This window comes from Sarcophilus harrisii, chromosome 4, assembly GCF_902635505.1.
Source record: "Sarcophilus harrisii chromosome 4, mSarHar1.11, whole genome shotgun sequence".
NCBI lineage: Eukaryota > Metazoa > Chordata > Mammalia > Dasyuromorphia > Dasyuridae > Sarcophilus > Sarcophilus harrisii.
Window position 1 is genome coordinate 355,346,456 of NC_045429.1, and position 27,693 is coordinate 355,374,148.

The 27,693-nt window shown below is 36.5% G+C and overlaps 2 long non-coding RNA genes across 3 annotated transcripts; one reads left to right on the forward strand and one right to left on the reverse strand.

Moving 5' to 3' along the window:
* Nucleotides 1-6: 6 nt before the first annotated feature.
* LOC105750367 lies at nt 7-23,336 on the reverse strand. 2 transcript variants are annotated; one of them, XR_004233901.1, is made up of 6 exons: nt 22,330-23,336; nt 17,153-18,251; nt 15,351-15,488; nt 3,219-3,389; nt 3,032-3,116; nt 7-19 (listed from the first exon to the last, which is right to left on the reverse strand). It is a non-coding gene; the product is annotated as an uncharacterized LOC105750367 (long non-coding RNA). The 2 variants fall into 2 exon arrangements; XR_004233900.1 differs by having other exon boundaries at nt 3,032-3,389.
* A 1,652-nt stretch (nt 23,337-24,988) lies between these two features.
* Nucleotides 24,989-27,486, forward strand: LOC116423332. Its single transcript, XR_004233902.1, has 2 exons — nt 24,989-25,138; nt 27,250-27,486. It is a non-coding gene; the product is annotated as an uncharacterized LOC116423332 (long non-coding RNA).
* Nucleotides 27,487-27,693: the final 207 nt, after the last annotated feature.

Genomic DNA, 27,693 nt, shown 5'->3' on the forward strand with positions numbered 1-27,693 from the left:
TTCCTGTATCTCAGTGAATCTGAAAGAAATAGAAGGCAGTGTTCAGTCAGGAACTTTTAAGGGTAGGATGGTTTGAACCCTTTTATTGAACTAAGTATTAGCTCAGAAATCTCAAACTGTATGTTAGGGTTTTAAATGCCATTTGAGTGGGAGTCAGAAATCTTAAATATAAATCCTGGATCTGATACTCTCTAGCTATATGATTTGTGAAAGTCACTTAATTTTTCTTAGACTTAGTTTTTCAATCTTCAAAGTAGGCATAATAATATCACCTTATTTATTTACTTACTTCATGGTCCTGTCATATGAAGAAATGTCCATATAAACTAAAGTGCTTTAAAGTTAGCTAATGTCATAATTTCTCCCCTCACATCCTTCCCCCAACATATGTCATCACAGAAAATTTGCCCTGGGGTCACAATATCTAAAATGTGTAGTACATGCTCTAACAGGTCCTTCTTAGTTAGAAGGAATTCTTATTCTAATTCAGGACAAGCAATTCATGATTTGTATATGACCTATAAGATTAAGTTCAATCTTATCAGTGGAAACCCATAAAGATCATGGATCTTTAAGGCATGAAGAGGTAGGAGAAAAATCTCTTCTAACTGATGAAATTGAAGTGTTAATTATTAGCCCAATTTCAATGGAGTTCCTCTGTCTTGCCCTTTCAATACTCCTTGCACTCTCTAGCCAATTTCTCTCTATTCTATGTTGATTTTCTAAATATTTTAGGAACCCCAGCTAATGATGGTAACAAACACCACAAGTATCCTTTGGAAACAGTGAGCAATTTCTTCCACTTCTCTGGATCTGTTTTCCCTTCTTTAAAATTATAAGGTTTGACATGTAGGACAGAGGAAGAAACATTGATCTAGAAGATTGAACACACCTGTTTGAGTCTATCAATCAAGAGGCATTGAGGATGTTTTTATTGTGCACCAGGCACTTTGCTAACTAAGCACTGGAAATCCAAAGACAGACAAATATTTTTCATACTCTCAAAGAGCTTATAATGGAGAGAAAACAGATGTATAAATGGGCATATACAGGATACAAACATAGTCTAAGAAAAGTAACCACAAAGGGAAAAGATTTTCTGAGCTTATCATTTGAAAAATGAAGGAGTTGGTAGTGAACCAGATGATATGGAAGGTCCTTAATACGTTTAAAAGAATTACAAAAAATACTTCCCAAATGAATATTTAATGACTCTATGATTTTATAAATGGTTTGTGGGTATCAATAAAATCTTAAGGACAAAAGACCAAAGTCACTGAAATTTTGGTGAATTCAGGATGAATCCACAACATCATTATAACCATAACCACAGTTTATTAAAGCCTGGGGAAAGATAGGCACAAAAACAGTGCCAGAGGCTCTCAGGCTGTTCCAGGAACTGGCGCTCAGTTAGGGGTGACTCTGAAGGTCCAAAGGGAGCTTCTGCTCAAATCACTGGACAGGAGTCAGACTTCAAAACCTTCCAAGGTATCCTTTAGTCCAAGGCCCTTCTTAAATTTCCCCTGGGCCTCGTTACTTCTTATGTGATGCATGTTTCAAAACTTCCCATGGGGAAGTCTATAAAGACTCATCAGCAACCCTTTCCTGAATACCCCAAACCATACAACCGACTGCATGAGCCTCATTGAACAGAGGTTGAAGATTCAGAATAAAAAAAGAATCTTAGTTTAGATGTGGTCTATTCCACCTCCCTCTTTTTACAAATAAGGGAAATGAGACCCAGTAAATTGTCAAAGGTCACACAGATAGTCGTAAATGACAGATTCAGGATCTGAACCTAGGTTTCCTGGCTCTAAATTTAACCATATCCTTCCAAGCATGCTGCCTTCATAACACATATTATAAAATTGCAATTTAGACATGATCTTGGATTGCTTATTGTTTGGGGAGGGGTAGAGGGAGGAAGAGGGAGAAAAGTTTGGGGTACAAGGTTTTGCAAAGATTAACATTGAAAACTCTCTTTGCATGAATTTGGAAAAATAAAAATCTCAAAAAAATTTTAAAGAGTGAAGGACCACCAACAACAAATAAATGATCTTAGAATTAAAAAAAGAGGAGTTTGAAAAAGAGAATCTCTTATGTTAGAGCTAAGAGTGTTTAGAGATTATCTACTGCAAAACCTTAATTTTAAAAATGAAAAGGCTTTTTCACCTTTTGTTGCCATCATGCAGTTGTTTCAGTTGCATGCAACTCTTTGTGACCTCATTTGGGATTTTCTTGGAAAAGATACTGGAGTCGTTTGCCATTTCTTTCTCCAGCTTATTTTACAAATAAAGAAACTGAGCCAACCAGCAGTAAATAGCTTGCCCAGCATCACACAGTTAGTATCTGAGGCCAGATTTGAATTCATAAATTCATATAAGTCTTCCTGACTCTGAGTTCAGTACTATCTATTACACTCCCTAGCTGCCCTTTTCAATTTTAATCTTTTAAAAGATGCTAAGATCCAGAACAAAAACTAAGGTCACATCAGCTGATTTGTAACAATTTTAAGATTTAAATTCTTGTCTCCTCCTTTTTGATCAGGACTTTTTAATTAGTTTCACAAATTTCAGTGTCAGCTAGGACAAATCAAAAAGTGTTCCACAAGGACATCTTAAATATTTAATATGAAATTATCCAGTTGTGACATTTCACAGAAATATATAATGGACAGTCAATTGATAAGCATTTAAGTGCCTACTATGTGCCAGGTGATATGCTAAGCATTGTAGATATCCAAAGAGAAAAGCAATTTCCTGACCTCCCAGGACACAAAGCCACTTTTCAAGATTATCAGTAGGCCATAAAGACCATTGGCAGAGGAGGAAACACACACTAAAAGAGATTAAGTGACTTCCTTAAAGTTCCATAGCTTGTTAGCTGCAGAGTAGGGACTGGAAGCCATCAGCTCCCAGGATTTCTAATGTGTAAGCCAGGGCTCTGTCCATTCCACCAAATGGTCTTCTCTGCCTTAACCTTGGAGAGAAATCCCAACCTCAAAATTAGTCCTAAAGAAAGTCAGACTCACCAGATGCTCCAACACAGATGAGGTATCAGATGGCAGATGGATGGCTGTAGTGTCAGCAAGAGCCCCTTTATAGGGCTGGGGAGTCCTGCCCAGAGGAAGTAGGGTCAGTCCCATTTCTGCAATCCCAATTATCTCCAGAACAAAACATAATCTAGCAGCAATTCTGAAAATGACTTGCCACACTCACCCTCATTATCAGAACCTCCCTCTTTTGCAAGCCTCCCCGAGGCAGCTGCCTTCCTGTGAGTGATTCACCCAAGGAGTCCCTGCCTTGATTGGAGGACGTGGAATTGACCAAATGTATCCCATCCTTGCCACTGCTGAAAGCAGGAAGTATCTAAGCGTTGCAGTGGGTGACCTAGAAGTAAAAGTTACTCAAGAATAATAGGAAAATTCGCATCATGACATGGAAAGAGCATATATGTTTCAGGGTCGGAAAATCAGAGAATCTCAGAGTTGGAGGAAGAGACTTTAGTGCCCATGTAGTTCAATCCATAGTGATTTGTAACAATTGTAAGATTTAAATCATGTCTCCTCCTTTGTGATCAGGACTTTTTAATCATTCTTCACAAATTTTAGGATCAGCTAGGACAAATCAAAAGGTGTTCCCACAAGGACAACTTAGAAGGAAATCCCATTCTAACATTGTCATCAAGTAGTATCCAAACTCTTCCTAAAGACCTCCTTAGAAAAGGAATCCATAACCTCCCACTGCAACTCATTTCTATTTTGATTAGTTTTAATTGTTAGGAAATTTTTCCTTACATGAACCCTAAAGCTGCTTTTTTGCTGTTTTTATGTTATTTCTGTTTCTGCTCAATGGGGCCAAATAATGCTCAGATCTTTAATCCAATGCTCATATGTCATGAACTTATGAAACTCTTCATTTTCTTGGTGTTTCTTTTAAAGAACAATTAGGTATTCTCAAATGATTCCTTTCCTTATGTTAGGTATCCTACTAGTTGCTTTGCTTTGTCATTTCTGGTGCAAAAAATAATGAAATGAGCAAGTGATTCTTTTTATTATTGTCAGTTATGAGCCTCAAGGAAAATGTCCTATCTCTTCTTTGATCCCCTTTTATTCCTTCCGGTATCATTGAAAAAAAATCCTTTTTGTTGCCCTTATATTTCTTCACCATCTTCAACTCATTCTGAACTTTGGCATTCCTACACTATTTTATAGGACTGTGCTTCCCTCTTATATCTATCTTCTGTTACCCAGACTTACTTCCATTTTCTGTACCTTACTTTTTAAAATTTAAGTTGGCTGGTGAATTGCCTACATATTCACCAATCCCAGTTTTTTCCTAAATGAGATTTGTTTTGTTTATGCCTTCACAATGTTATTCTTTTGCATTTCTTTTGAGCTGATTTTCCCTGAAGCATGGTATTTCATGGGATACTATATCAATTTCCTCCCTGAACTTAATGACGTCTGCTTTCCCAACATAGTAGGTATATGTTAGACTAAGCCCAGATTTCCTAATCTATTCTATTACAAATTTCAAGATGGAGAAATCACTTCACTCCAAGCTTCCCTTAATTTCCACTTCAATGACCAGTTCCTTCATAGCAGTAAGAATCAAAAGCCGAACACCCCTGTTGGGTTCCTCTGCATTTTGAAAAATTAAATTATCATTAAACAAGTCAAGAAATCATTACCTGATCTGTTTTACGTAAGGTAAGGACTCAAGCAGATACCTCAATAATTAAATCATCACTTTATCATGCCTTTGAACAAGGTTTGTGATATATTTCTTAAACTCCATTTCCTCTTTCTGTCCATTTAGAATGTGTCCCAAATTTCTTAATATTTTTTCAATATAATAGTATTTAATTTCTCCCAAATACATTACAAAATTTTTTTAGCATTCAATATTATAATATTTTGAATTCAATTTTTTTCTCTCCCTCCCTTCTTCTAAATAAGGTAGGTAGTTTGATTTAGTTTGTACATGTGTTATGATATAAAACATTTCCACATCAGTTATAGTTATGAAAGAATAAACAAATCAAAAAAAATAAATAATAAAACATAAAATAAGTGAAAAAATATGCTTTGATCTTCAGTTTCTTAATATTTTTCATTATCTAGTTGGGTATTCATTTATTCATTTAACCATTCATTTGATTCAGCAAACTGTAATAATTGTCTTTCATATTCTTAAAGGCATCTAGGTGGCTTAGGAGATAGACTGCTAAATCTGGAGTCAGCATAGATCTGAGTTCAAATTCAATCTTAGACATTAGATCTGTGACTCTGAACAAGTCATTTGACCATAGTCTGCCTCAGTTTTCTCAACAGAAAAATGGAGATAATAATAACATATGCCTTCTAGGCTTCTTTTGAAAATTAAATGAAAAACTATTTGTAAAGAAAATGGGATATTCCTTATCTAGCACCCAAATACTGGGTGTTATCTAAATGCTTATTGTTTTCCCTTCCCTTCTTCTTCAGGGCTTAGTGTTGGACTTTGGTGGATACCTGGGAATGGATCATCATTGGTTTCCAATAGTTTAGTTGTTTCTTTAACTACATAATATATTTTTTGTTATACCTTAAAACATTGGCTTGCAGCTGCTGAACACCTGGGAAGGCAATGAAATAACCCAAGATAGTACTTGGCAGTTGAGAAAACCTCCCAAAATATTAAATCTAAAATTAAATTTAAATAATTAATCATTTCATTATTTCTTTATTAAATCATTTATGATTTATTATTAATAATTTACTTATTTATTAAAGCTAGGTAGCTGCCAAAGATTCTCAAGTTGAATAATTTCCACATGGGGAGTAGAATGGGCTTGCTATTGTCTTCTAAAACAGAGGGATTTAAATGGAGATTAAGAGTGAAAAGCTTTGTAGCTTGGTATAGGAATAAAAAGATTGAGTTCAAATCCTGCCTATGACTCTGTTTGAATGGCATCCATCAAATCATTGAATCTAACTGAGCCTAAATTTCCTAAATTATAAAATTAGGGGTCTAAATCAGACAGCTTCTGAATTCCTGCTAGCTACAAGTCTATATGCCTATTTAATAAAATGAGTTGCTATGGAAGTGAGTGAACTTCCTGACACTAATAATAGCTGACATTTAGATAGCTCTTCTAAGTTGGAAAAACATATTACATCCTTTCATTATCTCATTTGACCTGTAACCAAAAATTCTGTGAGGTAAGTAGTACAATTTTCATTATGCCCATATTGTAGACGAGCATTTAAGACTCAGAGAAATAAAGTGGCTTGTCCAAGGTCAAAGAATAAACAAATATAGGCAGTTGCATTTGAACTCAGGTCTGAACACCAAGTCCAGAATTTTCTACTATATACCTTATGGTGGTTCTCATTAAAAAGATTCTAGCAGAAAAGGTGAGGGGCAGCTAGATGGCACCATGGACAGAGCATTGACCCTGGAATCAGGAAAATCTGACCCAAGATTTGACCTCAGACACCTTCTAGCAGTGTAACCCTAGTCATCACTTAACCCCAATTGCTACTGATGGTGATAACGATGATAAATATTCAAGCAGGACCTTGGGAGGCTATTTGTTGGGAATGTTGGAGAGGGAGCCCTGGTCTAGGTACAGTCTAGACTTCTAAACATCATTCCAAAACTGTGATTTTGTGAAATAATAACTGCTGAGCAATTATTAACAGTCACAGAATTATAGACTCATAGAATCTCAAAACTGGAAGAAACTTGAAAGGTCATTTATCATCTTTATTTCTAATGTATAAATAAGAATAATAAATATCATCTATGTAGTGCTTTGAGTAGAAGTTCTTTGTAAAATGTCATCTCATTTTATCTTTTCAACAACTTGGAAGGTAGTTGCTGTTATAAACCTATGCCTGCCTCAGTTTTCTCATCAGTAAAATGAGGATAATAATAGAACCTACCTGTCAGGGTTGTGAAAAGGACAAAAATGAGATATTTACAAAGCCAATTTTGCCAACTGTGTGGAGCAATTTAAATTATAGCTGTTATTGTTTTACAGATGAAGAAGCTGGGGCGAGAAGAAATTACATGAGTTGCCTACAGTTGCATAGTGAAAAAGTGTCTGAGGCTAGATTTGTATTCAGGTCCTCCTGACTCCAGGAACATGGCATTCTATCCATCACTAGGCTGGTTATATCATTTCTTATAATATTCACCACTAGCTGGCTACATCATTTCTTTTTTTTTAAATTATAGCTTTTTATTTATAAGATATATATACATGGGTAATTTTTCAGCATTGACCCTTGCAAAACCTTCTGTTCCAACTTTTCCCCTCCTTCCCCCCACCCCTTCCCCCAGATGGCAGGTAGTCCAATACATGTTAAATATGTTAAAGTATGTGTTAAATACAATATATGTATACATGTCCATACAGTTATGTTGCTGCACAAGAAGAATCAAACTTTGAAATAATGTAAAATTAACCTGAGAAGGAAATAAAAAATGCAAATGAACAAAAACAGAAGGAGTGGAAATGCTATGTTGTTGTTCACACTCATTTCCCAGAGTTCTTACATCATTTCTTATATACAGTGAGCTGTCCAACTTTTGTTTGGGTATCTCCAGGGACACTACTTTAATCTGCACAACATTTTTAAAAGCATGATACAACTGGGAGTAAGATATACACACACACATATATATACAACACACACAAAACACATATTCTCTCTGTAGAAATCTTTCCCTTAAAGATACCCATATTCCTTGACTTTTCCCACCTCCACTCACATGCAAAAGTTTCTTCTAACACAGACTCAGAATCTCTATTTTAATCACTTCCCTTATATCTTCCTCTTCCAAACAAATACCCCTCTTCTTTACCCAAATATACACTTCCCCCTACATATTTCACAATAAGCATTTTTCCCCTGTGTATATATCTTCTTCCCCTCTGTCTTTCTGTCTCTGTTTCTGTATTTGTCTCAGTCTATCAGTCTGTCTGTGTCTGTCTGTGTCTCTCTCTTACACACACACACACACACACACACACACACACCCCACCACCACCACCACCACCTTGGGAAAAAAACAGTTATATAACCCCATTTATAAACCCAACCATCTTCCTAATCCAAAAACCCTTTTTCCAAACTGACTCGAAGGGGACTTCAAAATGTGGTCCGCTCTTCCTTGGGTATATTAGATTAGCAATTATAGTGAATCCAAATTGGGCTACATTGCAGGGGAAAATCAGGACATATCAGGTTTAGAAAGGAGGAGTGGGTGACTTGACCTGGTGCCTGAAGGGTTAATTATCTCTTTGGAAATCCCATATTCTGTATCTAGAAGGGACAGCATGGGCTTTAACCCTTCTGCCCTCCCAGTTGCAGATCTGGAGCAGATATAGGGTGGATTAAAGAAGCTAAACCCAGGCAGTGGTGTCAGAGGGAATTAGGATGGATTTTCAATCTACCTAAACAAGATGGTACTTTCTGTTGAAATGCCAGAGATTAAATGTGACATCAGTTCTGCCTTATGCATATAAATATGAATCATCTCCCTGCAATGAAAAGGCATTTGCGTTTGGTTGATTTCAAGTCATTCTGAAAATCTTCTGTCACAGTATAGGATTCATATGGTTTTGATTTCATTCTAAAGTTGGATTTTCTTCTAAAGTCAACTTTTGCTTCTATCAAAAATGGACTTGAACTCATTGGCTTCAATTTTAGGGACCGGGGAAAAGATACCATCCCCAAGAATCAGAAGGAATAAAAGCATTGTGGGCAAGGAGTACCTAGTCAATTCAAAGGTACAGAGATACAAAATCAAGGAGTCTTGTCAAGTTATAGAATGTGAGAGAGGTTTCATGTTGTCCAGAACATACACACAACCATGCAGTTGCGTGGACCTCCCATTGACTAAGTCCATCAATATGCATATCTAAGATAGATCCTACAGATAATACAGTGAACTGAGCTGAGCCTTGAGTCCATCTTCCAATCAACTGTCAAAGTGATTTTTCTAAAGCTTAGATCAAACTATATCAACCCCCTACTCAATAAACTCCTGTGGTTCCCTATTACCTCCAGGATCAAATACAAAATCCTCTGCTTGACATTCTAAGCCCTTCATAAGTTGGTACCTTCCTATCTTTCCAGTCTTCTTCCACTTTACTGTCTTTCATACCCTTGATGATCCACTGGCCTCCTTACTTTTGAATAAAACAACGTATTGCCAATGATGGCTTTGATGGCTTATAAAGAATAAAAGAAATAAATCATTTTTGTATGAGTATATGAGAAAACAACATTTGCTGGTTACATAGAGAGAAATTCAACAGAGTAGCCAGCCCCTAAGGATGTATTCTTACCCCTGAGATAGATAGAGCTACACATACATACATATGTACACATAATATGTGTGTATTGTGTGTATACATATATGTGTATATATATTATATCTATATATTTAAACTAAAAAACAAACAAGGAAAACCTTCAAGACATTGGATAAAACTTCTATGATAAATTTATGAAACAAAAATCTGCTTCTGAGAAGGAATGCTATTATAGAAGAAATCATTATCCACAAAAATACCTAAGTACCAAGTGGCTGGCAAAATCAACTGCCAAAATAAGAATGTTTATCTTGGAAATAAGAAGACTCAAGAGATAACATGATAACTGTCTTCAAATATTTATCAGAGAATGAAAGTTGCAAAGAGGTCTTTTAAGTTTAATTTCAGGAACAATTTCCTAACAATTAGAATTACTCCTAAATGGAATGAGCTGCCTGAAGTAAAGGGGTTCTTCTTTTCTGGACATCTACAAGCAAAATTTGAATGACCATTCCCATCCAATCATGGTTTAACTCAATGATCTATGTATTCTTTCCAATTCTGAAATTCTATGAAGATGTTATACAGATGATCCTTGCTTTATGCATCTGGTAATTCTTGAACCATTATGTGGAATCACATTTCTCTGCATATAGTATTTTAACTAAATAATATTTTAACTTTACCGAAGGAGCTAAATGTTTCAAAGATTCCCTGAGGTGAATCCTTCTATTGAGTTTTTTTTTTAAATAAATAGCTACCTCTAAACTTTTGTTACCAATTTTTTACATTTATTTTTGAGGTACTTGTTCAGTCATGTTGGTTATATCCAACTCTCCATGACCTCATTTGGGGTCTTCTGAGCAATGATCTTGGAATGGTCATTTCCTTCTACAACTCATTTTATAGATGAGGAAACTGAAGTAAACAGGGATAAGTGACTCACCCAGGATCATATAGCTAATAAGTATCTGAAGCTACATTTGAACTCAGGTTGACTCCAAGCCCAGTACTCTATTCACTGCAATGCCATTTTCTTTTTCTTTTTTATTTTTGGAAAGACAATTGGAATTAAGTGACTTGTCCTGGGTCACATTGCCAATAGGTATTAAGTATTTAAAGTGGAATTTGAACTCAGATCCTCCTGACTCCAGGGTTGGTTCTCTATTTACACCATTTTCTTAAAGTGAAATAAACCCATGTAAGACATTAGGGCAGAGAACAGACCTCCCCTTAGTTTTGCTTCTAAACTTTGAAATGAAGGATAATATCATGAACATGAGGGCAGAGTTAAATGAAGGGACTTAGAACAGCCACTGAGACAATATGAATATATTTTGTGAATTACAACTTGCTCTGCAAATATTTCACCAAAGAGATGTGGCTAAAATGCAGAAATATAGTATCCCCATGCATTCTAGTCAGCCCCAAACTTCCACATAATTGATCCTTGTGCCCTCCACATGTGCACTCTGGCCACATGGATTCTTGAAACACATCTTTGCACATATATTTCTTAGTCAACATGTTCCTTTGATGGGCTATAAAATTGTGCATACCCTTTGACCCAGCAGTACCACGTATTGGGTCTGTATCCCCAGGAAATCATAAAGGAAGGAAAAGGACCCACATGTGCAAAAATGTTTGTGGCAGTCCTTTTTGTGGTAGCAAAGAAGAGGAAAATGAATAAATGCTCATGAATTGGGGAATGGCTGAATAAGCTGTGGTATATGAAAGTAATGGAATATTACTGTTGTATAAAAAATGATGAACAAATGGACTTTAGAAAGACCTGGAAAGATTTACAAGAAATGATGCTGAGTGAAATGAGTAGAACCAGTAATGAATTGTACACAATAACAGCAAGAATGTGCAATGATCAACTATGACAGACTTGGTTCTTAGTGATTCAGTGATCCAAGGCAATCCCAATAAACTTTGGATTGCAAATGTATCTATATCTGGAAAAAGAACTATGGAGATTGAATGAAAATCAACACATGCTATTTTCACATCTTTTTTCTATTATTTTTCTCTCCCAAGGTTTTTCCCTCTTGTTCTGATTTTTCTCTCCCAATATGATTCTTAAGACAATGTGTATTAAAAATAAATTAATTTAATTTAATTTTTAAAAATGTTCTTTTGACGTAGGCCTTCAATGTGTATTCCTTGGTCAAATATGTTTTCAGTGTGTATACTCTTCCATACTGATTATGTGATGAGCTATAGGGTAGTACAATTCATGTGTGCATAAATGCATGAGATCTCCTTTTATTACTTATTGCTATTATTACTTTGTTACCCTGTTGACTAAACCTGGTTCAGTGGACAGATCAAAATAGACTGTAGATTAAATCTACAGTCAAGGGAACCATGTTAAAGTCTTGTTAATGGAATAGTGAGAGAACCTAGTTCAAATCCAAGATCTCTTTTTTATAACATATATGACTTTGGGTCTCTTAATTTCTCATCTTTAAAATGAGGGGGTTATACTATATGGTCTCAGAGTTCCTTTCCAGTTCTAAAATAAAACATCCTTTGTTTTGAACCCATGAATCCTAGTGCCAACTTATAAAGAAACACATCAGTGGGGTTTGATGAGCTCTAGTTTTGTGAGTGAATATTGAACCACAGAATATCTCAAAAATGGGACTTCTTTTCTGGGGCCCAGATAGGAGAGGGATGCTGCAGGGGCTCCGTCTTGATTGAAGAAAGTAGAAAGACAAGTAAAACTGCATTGCCTTCCAAAGAAACAAGTGGACAAGAGAAGCAAGTAAGGAAATCATAATGAAATCTGTCCTACATATGTATATATATATATATATATATATATATATCCCTTCTTCTTTGTCTTCTTTTCAACATTATTCATTATAAAGAGTAATCATTTATAAAATATCAGTTATGTAGGTGCAAGCAGTATGCTAAATGCTTTATTGATACCTCATTGATAATATGTAAGATGCATAGAAATTGGATGAAGTTTAAAGAATGGCATTCTTCCAACTCAAAATCTAGAGAATAAAGAGCTACAGTCTCTAAATGAAGGAATAATGCCTTTCCATCTCCCTGCATCAGTGTTCTTAGTTTTGTTGACATGAAAAGAACTTCTATGTTGGTGAAAGGACTTCTAAGTTTGCTTCCTGGAAGAAAGGATGCAAAATACAAAACCTAGATCCTGACAAACTAAAAAAGAGTCAATGAGTGCCAACCTTTGATTTGATGCTTTTTTGGTCAAATGATTTTGATAATTTTAAGGTGTACTTTTAAATTATGCAAATAAAAAATTACGTAACTTGTGGGAAACAAACAAAACCGTCTTGAAAAGCTTATAAGCCAAGGACACATTGAAAAATCATAGAATCATAGACTCAGGACTAGATGTAGGAACTTTTGGCTTATTTGTTCTATATGTTCTCATTTATAAATAAAACTGAGGCTCTGCAAGATTAGGTGACTTAAGCAAGATCACAAAATTTATTAGGAGCAAAACTATAATTTCACAGTAAAGATGCTAATGGTTGATTTCTCAGAATGATCCATTTCGTGAATATTATCAGCTTCTTAGAGCGGGGCAAGCATATTAAAATCTATCCTGTGGTTAAGAGAGACCTGTCAACATGCTCAAAGGCATGTAGGCAAGAGAGAACAGCAGATAACAGACTGAAAAACAATGAATAGACTGGTTAGACTGAAACCTAGATTATTTATTTTATGCAAAAAGGCTGGAAAGATAGCTGGAAGCCAGGTTATGGAGAGTGAGGTTATTCCCATTCTTGAAGACTTTTGAGAAGAAAATTAACCTTGTCTTCGACTCTGACAGTAATATGAAGGATGGATTGCAGAGAAGACAGAAAGAATCCAGGAAGTCCACTTAGTAACTGATTGTTACAATAGTCAAGAGCTTGAACAAAGGGTTTGAACAAAGATGGTAGCGATGATAGTGGGAAAAAAAGGGAAGATTTGAGACAGAATAGACTGGATTTAGCAATCGATTGGATACAAAGGAACAAGAAACTTGTGATGTTGTGCAAAGAACAATGAGTTTGTAATTAGAGGACCTGAGTTTGCATTCTAGCTCTGTCTGTCATTATTTGTATGACCCTGTGAGTAACTTCCTTTCTCTGGGCTTCAATTTCCAAACTAGATCAAGAGTGTTAAATTCAAATAGAGTTTGCCACTGAATTGCACATAAGGATCCCTGCTGGACACACAATGACTTAGAAAATCACAAATTAACATTCTCTATGTTTTATTGTATTTTTATTTATTTTGCTAAATATTTTCCAGTTGATTTATTCTGTTTTGGACTACACTAAGGCATATTGCTGTTCATATTGGACTCCTGACAACTCCTGTTTGAAAATATCTTGTCTAGATACTTCTTTCATATTCTTATACACTGCATTATATGATTAGGTATCTTTGTTTATGGTAATTTTGAATGTTTCCATTTAGATTGTATCTTCTCCAGGGCATTTACTAACAATACGTGATATTTCTTTGTATTGACCACAGTTATTCACAAAAGAATAGATATATAGGACAGGGGCTTAGCAAATCCATACTTTTTGAGTAATAGACTGCATAAGATCTTTGAGGGCTTACATTGTTTTGTTTTCATCATTGTCATTTCAGTTCTTAGCAATGAGGAACCTTTGTTAAATGGAATGGAATTCAAATGAATAAGCTTCACAATACTTTCCTAAGGAGGTTCATTATACCCAACATGAATCATGTCTCCCACCTCCAACACTGAGATTGCACCACCACTGATATCTCTTTAGGAATGTTACATCAAGAATTTTCAAGTTAGTATTCCTTCTACAATATGGGTTGATACATAGAGAATTCATCTCGGAGCCAAAAAGATCTGTGTTCAATCTCTGACACTTACTAGTAATGTATATGTAAAACACTTAAAACTCTCAGTATTCTAGGCAGCTCTGTTGCAGACATGTGACCTGCATTAGCAGAAGGAGTTACTTGTTACCTCATAATCCCTATCTCTACATAGAACCAACCACACATGACTCTCTTCAGAACACTTCATTGGTTTGCTATAACTTCCTGAGTAAAATCCCAACTTTACAGCTATTTTTAGCTTAGCTTGGCAACAAAGGCTTTCTTCACAATGATATCACTGATCATCACTGTAAACTTACTGGCTCCTGACTTACATCCTCACTCCCAACATTTTCTATGCCAATTCTCCTTCAAATCATTCCATCTATTGAATTCTTAGCCTTCATTAATTACTTGAACCTGTTCAACATCAGAAAATTCATACTGGAATGAATGTATATAAAATTTTTAAAGTATTGGAAAGCCCTCAGCAAAGTTGACACAATATCACTGAGTATGAGAGAAAACCTAGTTACAACTAAGTCCAGCTAGCTCTAGCTATTTGGTTTACAGATATTTCTATTAAAAAATATAAAGAGATTGGGGCAGCTAGGTTGCGCAGTGGATAGAGCACCAGCCCTAAAGTCAGGAGGACCTGAGTTCAAATCTGACCTTCAGACACTTAACACTTCCTGGCTGTGTGGGGAAGTCACTGAACTCCAATTAACTTCAAAAATGAGGTTTATTTATGAATCCCTTCTGTATTTTTCACTTACTCATAGAATTCAGACTATTATTTATTAAGAACACATTTATTGCAACAAACTTGATTTGTCTTTTAGAGGAAAAAAAACTCTACCCATCTTTTAAGATCCAGCTCAAATGCCAACTCCTCTAGAAACACTTTTCACAAGTCAGCATAGCATTACTATGCAACAGATAGGGAATAGGTACATTTCTGTGCCAGTAACTGGGGGGTGAAAGTGGAAGTGAAGGGAACATGACAAGGGAGTGTTCAAAGAAGTATCAGAAGCAACCCTTGCCTTTAATAGTTCATAGTCATTTGGGGAAGACTTAATACACACATATAAAATGTAATCAATCAATCAACAAACTTTTACTAAGAGCCTACTATGTCTTAGGCTCTCTGTTAGGCACTCAGGATATAAAGACAAAAGTTAGGCAGTTCTTACCCTCAAGGAGATGGCTGTCTTCTAAGGCAAAGACTTGGTCTTACTACGTGCCAGTCCTGTGCTTCAGTGTTGGTGAGATGGAGGTTTCAAAGTGAACAAGCCCAAGACACAGAGAGAAGATCCAAGGTGAGACATCAACTAAAGAATGATGGCAAAATTCAGAAATTCAGAAGCAGAACTGGGAGGAGAATGAAGGTTGACCTGCCTGGACTCCCCAAAATTGAAGGGACAACATATACACACACAAAATATATGCACACATACACATATACATGCATATGCAACATTTATATGCATATACTTATATATGTACATATATCTATTTTATATGTGTATATATATATACATACACATACATATATGCTTTAAGAGGATGAACTTGAAAAAATAGATGCTTGCATTTTCTACTTGACAAATGGTCAAGGGATATGAAGAGACAATTTTCAAATGAAAAAATTAAAATCTTTCTCACGTTTTTCTTTTTTGATTTGATTTTTTGTATGTAGCATGATAAATGTGGAAATATGTATAGAAGAATTGCACATGTTTAACATTACTTGCTGTCTAGGGAAGGGGATGAAGGGAATGGTGGGAGAAAAATCTGGAACACACAAGGTTTTGCTAGGGTGAGCATTGAAAACTATTTTTGTACATATTTTGAAAATAAAAAGCTATTATTTTTTTGAAAAATTTAAATAGGTGCTTGAATGTGTGTGCATTGGTGTGGAATGGTGGGTAGGAAGGAAAAGTGGAAATGATCCCTTATCAAAATATGATTAGAGAGGAGAGAGAGATTTTGCACGGTTTAGGCTGGGCTCAAGACAGAATGAGGAGAGAGAGAAGATCTGAATCAAAACTGGCCTTGGCAGGGAAACAGTGATAGAGATAAAGTGAGGTCTGAAATGATTATGAACCTCCCCTTGCAGCTTCTCTGTCTCTTCTTCACATCTAGATTCTAACCTATTTCTATAGGGACAATGTCTCAACTAGCTGTCAGCTAATCCCTAGAAAAATGTTGGTTAATAAGTGGAGTGGGCAGCTAGATGGCACAATGGATAAAACATTGGTTCTGGAGAGGGGGCGCCATTTGTTTCTGGCCTCAGACGCTTACTGGTTGTGTGACCCTGGGAAAGTCACTTAACTCTGTTTGCCTCAGTTTCCTCATATGTAAATTGATCCAGGGAAAGAAATGGAAAACACTGTAATATCTTTGCCAAGAAAACCCCCATAAGAGTCAAGGAGAAATGGACATGACTGAAAATAATTATATAATCACAACAGCAGCAGGCAGTGTAATGGTTAGAGTACCAGTGGGAGTTGGGAAGATCTGAGTTCCAGTTCAGCCTCAGACATGTACTAGCTGCATGATCCTGGACAAGTTCACTTAACCTCATTTGACTCAACTCCTCATCTGCAAAATGGGGACAGACTGGAGATGGAACTGGCAAAACCCTATAAACAATTCTATGCGGTGTCAAAGAGTAGGGCATGACCAAACAAAAACAAATATCAACTATTACTTTTCCCAAAGGGGAAACTTTTTGAAAACCAAAAGTCTTCAAGATACTGAGATAGACAAAATCTTATGGGTCTGGTAGATATTTTAGAGGACAAGATGACCTTCTAAACCATATTACATAAATAATTATTTCTTCTGTTCAATCACACGATCAGACTAAGAAAAACAATAGATGAAAGGAAGAAGAGTAGAAAAGGAGGGAAAAACAAAAGAAAAATAAAGGGGAAAAGAAAATGGAATAGGTGAGAGGATGATGAGAAAAGAAGAGTGAGTTTTTGTTCACCTTGAGGAATCAATTTTTAAAAACTGGAAGTTGCTTCCTTCCTTGGTATTTTTTTTCTTTTTTTCTTTGTGCATGATTTAGGTCAAGGTCATAGGCATTTGTGTTGGTGGCTCAGTCCTGGAGCTGACTCTTGTAGGGACAATATTAACAGCTGATGCTGAATTCAAGAGACTTGGAAGCATCACACTGGAGAGAGAAGAGTTCTGGACTTGGTTCTGGAATGCCCTTACCCAAGGCTGAGGTCTTGATCTGTGGGACTTCAGATAAGTCACTTCTCTAAACTTTAGTTTCTCCTCCCATGTAAAATGAATACCATCTCCTTATCTCACAGAACTAACTGTTATGGGGCTCAAATAGAGGAGGAAATATAAAAGTCCTTTTTGAACTTTCAAGTATTACATATCCATAATGAAGGAGAAGGAAGTATAAGATGAGTTATGGTCTGGAAAACTCATGAATTGGTTGGAGATTGTCTTTTCAGCAATCAGCTCTACACCAAGCAGGTGCATAAACATATCTATGAGATATGTCTCAAAAGATGCTAATAGACTTGGAATTGTCTACTTACGGTTAATAAAAAGGAATGAGAAAAACAAGAGATCACCTAATAGGCAATGACTAAAAGTGAATATATGTTGACTTAAAAATTGCCTAAGCGTAGATGCTAAACTCCATAAGAAATCATTACCAGTAAATCACATGCAAATATATGTGTCCCTCCTAATCTAGATTCTTGTTCCAGTTCTGCTGCTGTGTAACATGATAGCTATCTTCAAATATTCAAAGGGCTGTGACATAAAAGAGGGAGTAGACATATTCTGTTTTAGCCCTAGAGGGCAGAAATAGGAGTCAATTAGTGAAAACTGGAGAGACGATGATTTAAACTTGATAGAAGAAAAAACTTCCCAACAGCTGGAGAACTGTCCAAAAAACTCAATGGGCTGCCTATGGGATCCCACTTTTTGGACATCATCAAACAGAGGCTGGATGTAAGCTTGTTGGCTAAGTTGTAGATGTCCTATTAGATCCTTTCCAGTTCTGAATTTCTATGTGTGACCTTAGACAAAGCAATTCTCTCACTAGGCCTTGGTTTCTCCATCTGTAATAGAACAAAGTTGGGATAGTTAACTTGTATGATGTTTTTCAACTCTTGCTTATTTTATTTTCCATGAGTGTAACCCAGACCCTCTCTTTAAATATCCCTGAAAAAGGGTGGGGAAAGTCTGGATGTAGAGAAGGCATTAATAAGCATAGTAACTTTAAACAGCCCCCCCCCGCAACACACATTTCAACACTTCCCTCCCAAGCAAAACTATTAGATCATCAGCAAAAATTACCTTTCAGTTCTCTTTCCCAAATCACTCTCAGCCAAAAAAAAAAAAAAGGCTCCTGTGCTATGAGTTAAGACCAAATAAATAATTTTGTCACCCAAAGAATCAATCATGTTTGTAGAATCATGGGAAAGATAACGAATCCATTAGATAACAGAATCATGTTACAAAATGATTTCCCAAACCTAGAAAGATGGAGCAAAACTGATACAATTAAATTGAGTGAGAATAAACACAAAATTTCATATCTGTATTTTTTTTAAACGTCCAAGTATAGATGGGGACTGTGGTCAGACAACAGTAACTGCAAATTCAACAAGTTAACACTGGATCATGAGCGGCTAACAAAGCTAATAGATGAAGGTAGGTCCAGTGTCCAGAGTGATGGAAGTGATAACCCTGTTGTACTGGACACCTGGGTAGTGCTGTGAATAGATTACCCAAAACTGGTGTCAGGTAGACTTAAATTCAAAATTTTCAGATAGTTACTAGCTGTATATGATCCTAGGCAAGTCATTTAATTTCCTTATTTATAAAATGAGCCAGAGAAGGAAATGGTAAAGCACTCCAGTATTTTTGCCAAGAAAATTCAAAACAAGGGGGGTATTCATAAGGAATCAGACAAAATTGAAAAACACTGACTGACAACTGTACCCTGATCAGGTCATATCTAATCCATTCAGTTCTAGAAGCCACATCCAGGAAGAAAATTGACTTTTGTATAATGTTCAGATGAAATCAATTAGGGAAACTTGGAAACAATGTTCTTTTAAAGGGAGTGGGACTGTGTAGTCTGAAGAAGAGAAGACTTCAGGGGAAATATGATACATATGTCAGTTTTATGGCACAGTGGATACAGCACTAGATCAGGAAGAGATGAGTTCAAATTTGTGAGATTCTAGGCAAGTCATTAAGTCTGTCTCAATTTCCTCATTTATAAAGTGGAAATGATAATCCTTACCTCACATGTTTGTGGTAAAATGATCTATTTGTAAGGCACTTTGGAAACTTTAAAACACTATACAAATGCTAAGTATCGTTATTATTATATCTTGAAATAGTTGGAGAACTGTCACAGAGAGGATAAAATAGATTCATTCTGACTGACCCATTGAAGAGAAATATATGAACACTGAAAGGAAGTTACAAAGAACCAAATCTAGGTACCAGGTAAAGAAAACTATGCCAATAGTTGGAGCTGACCAAAAGTGACCAGGCTACCTAAGAAGGCAGTTAAGTTCCTCATCACTAGAATGGTCAAGTGGAGTTTGGACTACCACTTGCGAGAGATGTTTTTGTTGAAGACGTGGTTACTGTAGATATAGTTTGGTCTCATTGATCTCTACTGTCTGTTTCATCATTGAGACCCTGCAGTTACACTTTGGCCATGGGAGCATTGTTGAAATATATAGTAGTTGTCATTTTTAGTGTTTTGAGGGAGCCAGGATATCTTGAGTGCCATTCTGTAAAACTAATATCTAATGATACATCATAATCTCCAGTCAAAAGAATTCTAGATTTAGAGGAAGAGGAGCTGAACCCAATTATGTGACCTTCACCATATATCATTTCAGCCCTCTAGATTTCAGTATTTTCACTTGTAAAATGATTGTTATTGGACAGAATGATTTAGGAACCCTTTCAACTCTTAATTCTATAGTAAAAATTATCTAGGTGGTCAGCACAAATATATAACAGAATACTTAATATATAATATGTCCAAATATATAAAATTACCAAAACCATGGGCCCCATTTCTAAAGAACTCATGTTTTTCATTAAAAGTTAATTTTCTTAAGATTAGATTACTTAGCTTGGGTTTTTTGTATTTTTATTTATTTTATTTTTAATTTTTGGAATAAAGTAAACATTTCCACAATATGATATAATGAAAAGATTACTGCACATGAAATTGCCAATCTATCATATACAATTTGCTATTTCTCTTAAATATATAATAAAATTATTCTGTAAATTTCTCTTTTTTCCTTTTTTCTTCTTTCCTCTCCCCCCTGCCCTACCCTAAAGATAGCTACCATTACACACAGGTATATATATATCTGTGTTTGTATGTATGTTAAATCACTCTATACCTATACTCTATTTATCAATTCGGAACATATGAAAAGTTATTTAGCTTACTGAGACATGAAGAGAATGAACAAATATTAAATAAAAAAGGAGGCATTACCAACCCCAATCTGTCCTCTTTTTCTCTCTTCACATATCTAAATCTTAAGATTCCTCTTGTGTTTGCAAGAGGGCTAGAGGTATGTAATGAAAGGAATGCCTCTCATAAAATTGTGGGGATGAAATAACTATCAGAATTCATTGGCCTTTATTCCAGGAGAGGGTAGTAATTGTATTATTATTTTTATTACAACTTCTCCCATGATACTTCTTCCCCTTCCCTTTTGGGAAAAGGAAGAAGATATTATTTAGTCATTACATAAGACTGTGGCCAGCTCATCAAAAACTCATCAGAAAATGCATTTATGAACTCTGGAACATATGGCAGAAGGAGGGTAAGAAAGAGATAATTAACATTGGCAAAAATGGTAGCAGAAGAGCAGGAAATAACTGAATTAGCTTTGAGTACCACAACCCTCTGAATCTAGGAATGTAAACTAGTTCATTGGATAGAGGAAGATTGAAACAGCTAGATTCTAAAGGTTAGACATCAATGAGGTTTAGAAAAATGTAAAAGGAGAAAGTCTTAGGCCATGGGCTAGAGCCCCTTGGCTTAGATCTGAGGAGGCACCTGATGTCTGGAGAAACTACAATGGTTTACAAGGCCTTGGGTCTAGATTAGATTCTTCACAAGGATACTAAACTAAGTTTCTGTGAAACACAAATATATATTTATTATGCCCGTAGATTGAACCAAACTGTCATTTCAAAGGAATTAAGAAATGTTTTAATTAGCTAATAATTAACATTTGGTCCACTGAATTATATTTGGGGGAAGCAAGTTGATACATTTGGCAAAAAAGTATCAAGTGAGGGGGAAGAGCAAAACATTTGAAAAAATCCAATCTCAATCAATCAAAAATAATTATTTGTTAAGCATTTACTCTATGACAGGCACTGTGCCAAGTGCTAGGGATTCAAAAAGAAGCAAAAGACAGCCCTTGTCCCCAAGGGGCTTACAATCTATTGGGAGAGAAAACATATAAACAAATACATACAAAACAAGTTATATACAAGATAACTAGAAATAAGAGAAGGAATTTGGGGAGAAAAAACCCTCCTCCCTTCCCTTCCTAGCAGTTTAGGAGCACTTTCTGGAAGAAGAAAAGGAGTGGATTTCAGAAGGGGGGGAAAGATGGAAAATGGGAAGGATTATGGATCAGCTGGAGAGAGGTAGGCAAGCTTATACAAGGCCTCTGATTCAGAGGCAGGAAGGAGATTATCAAACAAAGGGGAGCAAAAAAATATTTGAGGAGCAAGACTATGATGCAATCCAATAGAAAAGCTCAAGGCCAATTACAGAAACCAACCAGGAGGAGGCTTTCTAGGTCTCAGTGAATGAATCCACCCATGTCCATCCCCATTCCCATAAAGAAGGAATGCTGCTGGACTTCATCCAGGGACTCAGGATGAAGGAAAGGATGTCATATTTAAGCGGCAGGTGCTAAAAATGGGCTAGAAGCTCATTCATATGCATCAAAAGCCCTTAAGCTCTCCCAACCCACCCACTTTCATTTCCTGAGCCTCAAAAAGTCCACTATCTTGTCAGTATTTTCATGTTGCCCCCCAATAACACAAAGGTCATGCCAGTTTCAGACATTTCAGAAAGACAAGGCTTCTATGAAACAAATCTGCATATATATATATGTAGCTTACCAGGCGATCACCTTGAGAGGAAGACAGATATCATCAGTCACTGGATAATTGCCAGACTATAATTTTCTATATAAAGAGTGACTCTGACAAGTCATTTCAGGAACCAGAGATGGAACTCCCTTGGTGGGAAGATGACTGGGACTTCTTCTTGTTTCTGCCATCCCAGGAGCTGGATTAAAAGCCCCCAACAAAGGCCATCTTCTTGGGCACAGTTCTCTCTGAGTCTGTAAGAGACAGATAAGTGTGTCTTCTCTGCATAAGTCCCAAGGGATTCCTCCACAGTCCTAATAAGTTCCTGTTTAGGCCAAGAGGGACTGATAAAATGTGATGGCCACAACTGAATACAGTACTCCAAGTGTATCTGGTCAAGGCACAGTATAGTGTACTCCATTTTCCCTGTAAATGGTACATTCCAAACACAATAGCCTTGGGGTGCTTCTATCACAATATGGTTTAAGATTCTACTGCATTTTAAACTGTTTAGGTACCAAATGTTGTCTTTGGTTTCTTACTGGTTGTTTAAAGTCAAAGAAGATGCCCTACCACTTGTGGTACATTACACATCTCCCTGCCACCCTCCTCCAAAGCTCTCACAATAGCATCCATTCATGCTCTCAGAGTAGTGACCAGCCAGCCTCCCAGAGAGAGCAGTGCCCACCACCACTTAGCCCACAGAAGTGCCCATCTGGGCAGCTCTTCCCATTTGAACAGAAATATCTACCCTAAAGGAGGTCACATCTTCTGAAACGATGCACTCCACCCCAAACCACAAAATGAAGCTACCCCACCCTAGGAAATGCCATATTCCGGAATAAAAGCAAATAGCAACTCCTGAAGAGGCAACCACCAGATCCAACAAGGAATTTTCTGCCCATCTGGCTTTGTTTCACTTAATCAGTTTGTTCACTCTAACCATGTCTATGGTTTTCCCCAATTCCAGCCTGTTTGGGAGATAAGTCTGTGATTGGACAGACATATATAACATCCCTGTTTGTATTACCCCTAGCTAGAAGATGCTCCTTTCCTTCTCCTTCTATTATGTAGTCCTATTGTGACCAACATGAGGCCAGTTCTACAAATTATTAACTCCATGGTCTCTAACCCCCTTCCCCAAATTCCTGATTCATCCCTCTCTCCTAGTGCAAGAAGGCTAAAAGGGACTTTTCCATTGTCTCTTCTATGCTTCCCTTAAAAAGGATCAAATTGGGAAGGGAGAAAATGTAGTTTAGAAAGTCTAACAAGAGAACTATCCTAAAAAAAAGTTTCATTCTCCCCTAAACTACTTCCCTGACATTTCTTGGTATTCTGTTCCTTTGATTCCCCCTTCTCATCTAGAGACTGTTCCTCTGCATGATTAGGGGGCTGTTACATGCACATAGAAATACTCACATACGCCCACAAACACAAACACACACATTCATATACCACACTATGGTGGCATATGTAACACTTATAGAGCAAAGTTTCAAAGTATAAAAACTGGCAGGACTCTTAAAGGCTATCTACAATCTAATCCTTTTATTTTTACAGATGAGGAAATTGAGACTGAGTCTAAGTTCTCCCAACTAGTAAATGTCTTGAGTCAGATTTACAATCCATTTTCTCAAAATTCAAATAAAAATTGTCTTATGAACTGATTCCTGCTCATTTGATTTTCTTGATGCTGTTAACTAGAGGGTGAGGGTGGGTGGGATGGGGCCCATCCCCTAAACCAGGAGACAGGGATGCCAAAGGCAAGAACATAGAAAATTAGCATTCCAAAAAGATAAGAATGTATGAAAGGGCAATGGGGGAGGGGCAGCCCCAGAATTAGGTCCATAGGAGAATAAAGAGAATTAACTCCATAAAAGGATAACCAAAAGTAGCATGTTTAGCACTATAAAAATTGCGAAAAACAAAAACAAAAAAAATGTGTTTTCTTTGAGCCTCACAACAACCCTAGGAGAGAGGAACTATAGAAAATATTTTTACAAATAAAATTAAAAACAGGTCAGCTGACTTGTTCACAGCCCCATAGTCAATGTGTATTTTAGACAGCATTTGAACATAGATCTTCCTGATTCCAAATCTAGCACTCTACTAGTAGCTATTCTGTATCTCCAGAAGAAGAGACTCCCAGTTTGTAAACTTGGACTTCTTCATCCCACTCTCCCAGCCCCAAATTACCTTTTTTTCAAATCTTCTTCAAAGGAGATTATGTGAAAAGATCAGACTTAGAATAGATTTCTAACTCTACTATCTCTAATCCCTGCAATCTTGGGCTGATTACTTTTCTGGGTCCCTTTTTCCACCTTTGTAAAATGAGGGGGTTGGATTTATTTGACCTCCAAAGTACTTTTAATTATGAAAATGTTGTCATCATAAATCCCCTTTTCTTTCCCCTCCTTTCCTGATCGAGAAGGAATAGGAAATAGGAGTGACCAAGGAATTAATACATTATCATCAGAACTTTCCTCAAAGTTGCTGATAAGATGCTAACCTGAATTGGTAAGAGTTTTCCCATGTATGAGTTGCTACTATCAATGTGCACATGCCCCATAGGTACATACACACATACACAAATATGCTGAACAGCTTGCCTTGTGACATCAACACCAGCTGGGCCAAGGGCCTGACCTGCCAGGTAACTCTGAGTTCATCCATTAGTTACCCATTGATGATGCCAGTGATGAGATCATAATCGAGAGTTAATTTCTTTCCGTAGATCCCAGTACAGCAAGCAGAGGGTAACTCCATCAGCCCCGGCACAGCCAGGTTTTCCATCTTTCCCACTCGGCGACTTGTCAAGTTCAATTAACATCAAGCCACAGTAAGTTGAAGTTTGACAACTGGAAATAATCATCCCTATTAGACTTCTCTTCTATATTTGGGCTCCAATATTCTAGAAAAAATGGAAATTTGGCACTAAATTATATATTTCAGATCACTGAAACTTTGAAGTGCTTTTGACTTTTTCTTTTTTCATTAACAGGTTATATTGCCCCACTGACTAAAACTTGGATTCTCAGTCATTTTAAGAATTTGGATATTTTATCATTGTTCAGTTTGGGGTCCTATGGGACTGAATACTTAGAGTACTTTTTTTTGTATTTCTTTTTTTTTTCTTCACACTCTTCCCTTTTTTTCCCTTCCTTGTTCCTTCTTGAATATGAGTTAGAAGTGGAAGAAATTTAATTCAAAGATACATTTTAGATACAGGATAGATTAGAAATTACTATCACTGATAAAGAAACTGAACTTGGCCATCTAAAATGACTTGGAACCACAGAAGAGGGTCACAAGTGGGGAAAGAAAATTTTTTTCTTTTTTTCTTTTCTTTTTTTTTTTTTTTTTGGTGAGGCAAGCCCAGAGTCACATAACTAGGAAGTATTAAATGTCTGGTCACACTACTAGTATTAAGTACCTGAGGCCAGATTTTTTTTTATTTCTAATTTTTTTTTTTTTTTTTTTTTTTTTTTTTTTTTTTTTTTTTTTTTTTTTTTTTTTTTTGGTGAGGCAAGCCCAGGGTCACAAAGGTAATAAGTATTAAATGTCTGGTCACATTGCTAGTAAGTATTAAGTATCTGAGGCCAGATTTTTTTTTTATTTTTAATTTTTATTTATTTTGGTGAGGCAAGCCCAGGGTCACACAGCTGGTAAAATATTAAGTGTCTGGTCACATAGCTAGTAAAGTATGAAGTGTCTGAGACCAGATTTGAATTCAGGTCTTCCTGACTTCAGAGCCAATTTTCTATTCACTGAGTCAACTAGTTGCCCCTAGGAATTTCTTTTGTAAAAACTGAACTCCTTGTAGCTCTGACAAGTAAAATTTTCTAACACCAAAAAATGGAAATAACTAGAATTCCCCAAATAATTTTTTCCTGTCCTGATTTTCTCACATGGTCAGTGTCAACTGAAGTAAAGGAGGAATCACTGTATCATAGAATATTAGAGCTAGAAAAGAACTTAAGAGGCTATATCAATAGTTTAATAAGAATCATTTCAACAATATCTTCATGTGATCTTTTAATTTCCACCAAAGACTTTAACTAGGATTGGGTCAACTGGTACTTTCACCCTGATCCCAGTCTTAGAGGAAGAATAATCTCAAATCATTTCTGCTAGATGCCTGCTTTCCACTGATGGTAGAAGTTACCTAGTTGATATTTCAGGACCAGATTCCTGTTGACTAGTAACTGATATCTCTACCTTTACCCTCTACTACTACATCAAATTTCTAGACATTTGGAGATAGGTGGAAAAGAGGATCCAGATAGGTGATAAGAATGAGAAGAATGAGCTAAAAACAGATTCAAGTTAAGGTAGAATAGTGGACAGATTTTTGAACCCAATTGGAATCAGGAAGAGTTAAATTCAAAACCTTCCTCAGACAATTAGCTGAGTGCTCCAACTCAGTAAGTCACAAGTGCTACATGCCTCAGTTTCCTTGTCTGTAAAAGAGGGAAAATAATGCACAATTTTTCATAAAGTTGTGAAGATCAAATTAGTTAAAATGTAAAGTACTTTGCAAATCTTAATTATAGATGAGTGCTGCCATTATTATCATTATGATTATGTTATCATTACAAATAGACTAGTGACAAAAATTGACTATCATTATTCAAGTTAAATTGCCCAAGAATTAAGCTGAGATGATCAAATGTTCTAATGTACGGAAGTTAGAATAGGGATTTAGCACCCCACTGAAGCATGGGACTATTATAGAAAATGTAGATTAAGATGTGGGGAGTGTCTAAATTTTTTTTTCCTATAGAGATCTTTTTGGTCTCTGATTCCCCTCTTAGATCAGAAGAAAAACTCAACAAGGCACTAAAGGGGAAAGGGGATCAATATGTGAGAGAAGAGAAAAGATAGGACTATAAAACTCAATCTCCTCAATTTGTCCTCACATGTATTTGTCTGATGTTTCTTCATTTCTAGGGTGTATGGAAAAAGAAAATCAAATGTCGAGTGAAGAGGACAAAAACAAACCCTGTGAGCCCAAGTGCTGTGAGCCCAAGTGCTGTGAGCCCAAGTGCTGTGAGCCCAGATGTTGTGAGCCCAGATGCCAACCAAGCTGCCTGAGAAAACTTCTGCAGCGGTGCTCTGAGAAATGCGCTCCAACCTGCCCAGTCAAGTGTTTCCCGTGCCCTCCTCCGTGCCCCAAGCCTTGTCCACCCAAATGTTGCCCACCCCCATGTTGCCCTCCCCCATGTTGCCCACCAAAATGCTGTCCTGCCCCATGTTGTCCACCTAAATGTTGTCCTCCATGTCCTTGCCCACCTAAATGTTGTCCACCACCATGCCCCTGTCCTCCCAAGTGTATCCCTACGTGTATCCCTCCCTGTGCTCCCTGTGCTCCCTGTGCTCCCTGTACTCCCTGTA